The sequence below is a fragment of the Cibotium barometz genome, chromosome 52, assembly GCF_041138505.1.
Source record: "Cibotium barometz isolate CiBa-2024 chromosome 52, ASM4113850v1, whole genome shotgun sequence".
Classification (NCBI taxonomy): Eukaryota; Viridiplantae; Streptophyta; class Polypodiopsida; order Cyatheales; family Cibotiaceae; genus Cibotium; species Cibotium barometz.
Window position 1 is genome coordinate 7836110 of NC_141097.1, and position 4768 is coordinate 7840877.

Genomic DNA, 4768 nt, shown 5'->3' on the forward strand with positions numbered 1-4768 from the left:
TGCTCTCACATTGCGTGGTTTAGGCAAAGAATACAAATCTTTTGATACTTCCATCTCAGTAAGGTTGGGAGGAATGCCAGACTTTAATGAGCTTGTGTCATTGCTCATTGTGGAAGAATTGAAGCTTGGCCTTGGTGGTATGAGTGTTACAGGTGGTGCATCCTCGTCAAGCAATGATGAACATGCAAGGAATCAGGCTTTTTACTCATCTAGAGGCTTTCGAGGCAGGGGGAGATTTACCCCTCGAGGCCGTGGAGGACGTGGTTGGCATGACAGGTCTACTCAACCACAATCAAATCAGAATTTTCAGAATTCACAGTCATCATTTGGATCACGTGGAGGTCGTGGATTTCAATCCCATAGGGGGAGATTTGGAACAGGTGCTCGTGGTAGAGGACGATGGCAAGGTCCTCAACAAAATTTGAATGGGATTGAATGTCACTATTGTGGCAAACTTGGACATATGGCAAAAGATTGTTACAAAAAGCAGAATGATGTGAGGAATGGAAGACCACAACATGGAAATTATGCATCTACCAGTAACAATGATGGGAGTTCGAATCATCTTTTTGCAATGAAGCATGTTATGGGGACAATGGATTCTCAGAATGCTGGAGATGAGTCATGGTATATGGATTCATGTGCCTCAAACCACATGACATGTCATGGTGAGTGGTTTGAGAAGATGCAACCATTGGATACAAATGGTTATGTGGTCACAGGAGATGATACTCAGCATCTTATAACACATGTTGGCAGTGTGCCTTTGAGGATGCATGATGGAAATGTGAAGAATATGTCAGAAGTGTTATATGTACCATCCATCACAAAGAATTTGGCATCAGTAGGCCAAATGGTTGAGCAGGGATTACAAGTAAGATTCAATGAGAATGGCTGTTTTGTGGAAGACTTTAAGCATGGCTGTAGATTGATTGCCAAGGGCAAGAAGGAAGGAAGGTTGTTCAAATTGGATGCAGGCATACCAGAATTGAGCTCAGCCATGTTTTCAAAGAGCAATGGGATTGTGCAGGCATACCAGAATTGAGCTCAGCCATGTTTTCAAAGAGCAATGGGATTGTGCAGGACATTGACATGTGGCACAAGAGGATTGGACATGTCAATATACAGAGATTAAAGAACATGCAAACAAGAGGCATTGTCAGTGGATTGCCTCGATTCAAATATGATGGACATATGCATGTTTGTGAAGCATGTCAGTTTGGAAAGCAGGCAAGGTTGAGGTTTCCTAGAGAAGGAAACATAAGTAATAGACCACTTGAGATAGTGCACAGTGATGTATGGGGCCCAGCACAAAACCCATCTATCAAAGGAAGTCTATACTATGTGACATTTATAGATGACTTCAGCAGGATGACATGGATATATTTTTTGAGAGAGAAGAGTGAAGTGCTGGAAAAATTCATGGATTTCAAAGCTCTTGTAGAAAAACAATATGGCTGTTGGATTAAGTGTCTGAGAACAGATGGAGGTGGTGAATACACCTCAAAAGCTTTTGAGCATTTCTTGCGGAAGCATGGGATAAGGAGACAGTTGACATGAAGGTATACACCTCAGCAGAATGGTGTGGCTGAGAGAAAGAATCGTGTCATATGTGAAGTGGCAAGGGCAATGCTTAATGAAAAGAGCATGCCAGATTACTATTGGGCAGAAGCATGTGCTACTGCAGTGTATATCCTGAACAAAACACCTACAGTAGCCATTCATGGAAGCACGCCAGAGATGCGGCTTACAGGTTACAGGCCAGACATTGGACATCTCAAAGTCTTTGGATGCGTAGCTTATGTCCATGTGCCTGATGAAAGAAGACGGAAATTGGATCCTAAGGCAGAGAAATGTGTATTTGTTGGATATGCACAGGATCGAAAAGCCTACAAATGTTATAACCCTCAAACTAGACAAGTAGTCATCTCACGTGATGTGGTGTTTGATGAGCTTGCTAGTTGGTATAAAGCAAAAGATGAGTGAACTTGCCATCACAAGCAAGTTCTAGTTCTACTACTATGTCTGGGCCAACAGCAGCAGCTGAGAGTAGCAGTGTACGTCCATGGTCAGGACGTTTGAGACATGAGAGTGTGAGCACTGGGAGTAGTGCTATGGATAAAGGCAAGAAGAAAGTTGAAGGAATTGGGATCACAGGCTATGAGTCCTCTAGTTCAGAAAGTTTGGATGAGGAGCTCGGAATACCTGTTTTACGCACACCTCTGGTGCTAGGCAGGACAGATATGTACCACCACATGCTCGTGTTACAGGTGTACAGAGTGACCCGCATGCATTGCGGAGATCCCAGAGAGTCAGATATCCAGTGGAAAGATTGACATATAGAGATTTTGCTATGCACTATGCATACATGACATCTATGGTGAAGCATGTGGAACCTACATGCTATACAGAGGCTATTGGAGAGCATGTATGGGAGAAAGCCATGGATGAAGAGATGGATGCTTTGGACAAAAATGATACATGGGAATTGGCTGAGTTACCTCAAGGAAAGAATGCAATTGGTTGCAAATGGGTGTATAAGGTAAAGTGCAAGTCAGATGGCAGCCTAGAGAGACATAAGGCAAGGCTGGTCGCTAAAGGATATGCACAAACTTATGGTCTTGATTATGATGAAACTTTCAGCCCAGTGGCTAAGATGGCTACAGTGAGGTCTATCATTGCACTAGCAGCACAAAAAGGTTGGTCTTTACATCAAATGGATGTAAAAAATGCTTTCTTGAATGGTGAACTACAAGAAGAGGTGTACATGGAACAGCCAGAAGGATATGTACATCCAAAATATCCTACTCTTGTTTGCAGGTTAAAGAAAGCAATCTATGGTTTGAAGCAAGCACCTCGTGCTTGGAGTGACAAGATCAGCAGATATCTTGTCAGTATTGGATTTGTGGTTGGAAATGCAGACTCTTCACTTTATGTGAAGAAGACACATGATGGTATCGTGATGATAGTCATTTATGTTGATGATTTGATTATCACAGGTGATTGTGGGAAAGGCATTGATGAGGTTAAGGCCTCTTTATACAAAGAGTTTGATATGAAAGACCTTGGTGATTTAAGGTTCTTTCTTGGCATTGAGGTGATTAGAACAAGCAAGGGTATATGGTTGGTGCAAAGGCAATATGCACTTGACATGCTGGCAAAGTATGGTATGACAGCATGCAAACCAATGTTGACACCATTAGAGCAAAACATGAAGCTTAGGGCTGATTTGGGTGATGAGCTTGATGATATCACCATGTACAGGAAAATGGTTGGTAGCCTTATCTACATGACCATTACGAGGCCAGATCTCAGTTATGCAGTTGGTTTGGTGAGTCAGCTTATGCAGAGTCCTCGTAAACCTCACTTGGATGCTGTGAGACGGATTCTGAGATATGTCAAAACTACCGTGCATTATGGTCTTTTCTATGAGGCAGGAAAAGACATGCATGTCTATGGATATACAGATGCAGATTGGGCCGGTAGTGCATATGACAGGAGGTCTACCAGTGGGTATGTTTTCAGCCTTGGTAGTGGAGCTGTGAGTTGGAGCAGTAAAAAGCAACCTACAGTTGCTTTATCTACCACAGAGGCAGAGTATCGTGGAGCAGCCATAGCTGCATGTGAGGCTATGTGGTTGAAGAAGTTGCTAGATGATGTCAAGTTACCGAGTGATATGTGAGTTGTCATTCATTGTGACAACATGAGTAGTATTCAGCTTGCTAGCAACCCAGTTTATCATGCCAGGACCAAACATATTGAGGTCCACTATCACTTGATCAGAGAGAAAGTGCTAGATGGGCATGTTGATTTGACATATGTGCAGACAGATGAGCAGGTTGCAGATATCTTTACCAAAGCACTTGGTAAGGATAAGTTCGAGTATTTCCGTACTAGATTGGGAGTCCTAGAGATGGACATGTCGAGCTTGAGGGGGAGTGTTGAAATGTCAAGCTCGTATACAGCTGGAGGATAGCACATGGGTGCTGACAGAGTGACAGTATGGTAGATAGATATCGTGTGGTGTGTTTATGACCGCGTCCAGCTGGTCATGTGTGGTGTGGACATTACATTAGGTTTACTTTGTAGTGTGGACATAACACTATGTTGTGTTCCCCTTTGTGTGTGTGAGAGAGATGGTGACTATGGCTTCTCTCCTTCTTTATGATTGATGGATATGGATTAGGGTTTGCTTCTCTTGTGTGTGCTGTCTCCTGCTTCTGTTTTTTATCATATTTCTCCCCACTGCCCTTATCCCAGGAGGATGGGAGGTGGCATTTACCCTTTGCCACTCATGAGAGAAGATGGAAAAGATGTTAGGAGAAGGGAGAAGATGCCAAACTAGCAGGTGCCACAAGCTCTCAATAGTAGCCAAGAAATAGTCCTAGGTAGGGAGAGGTGAACCTTATTGGAGTGGATGAAGAGGTGGATATCTTAGCCAATAAGAGGACTAGATGGACATCAATTGAGGATGAACCAGGACCTTCTAGAAGGAAGAAAAGGAAAACATGTGGAAAATCATCCCAACAAAGAGGGTAAGAAGAAGACCAGATCTAGGAGGCATATTGGCATATGCAGGATTTTCCCTTAGGTGCTCATGAGGAGAAGTATGATATGATGAGAGATCTTCAATAGAAAGGACCTACTTTGACATGTACCCAGCTCTTACAATTATTCCCCAGACTTAGGAGAATGTGGAGTAAATTGGTCAGCACACTAAAAGCTCCATAAAAGACTATTTGCCCATCATGGATGCTTGGGTGAATAA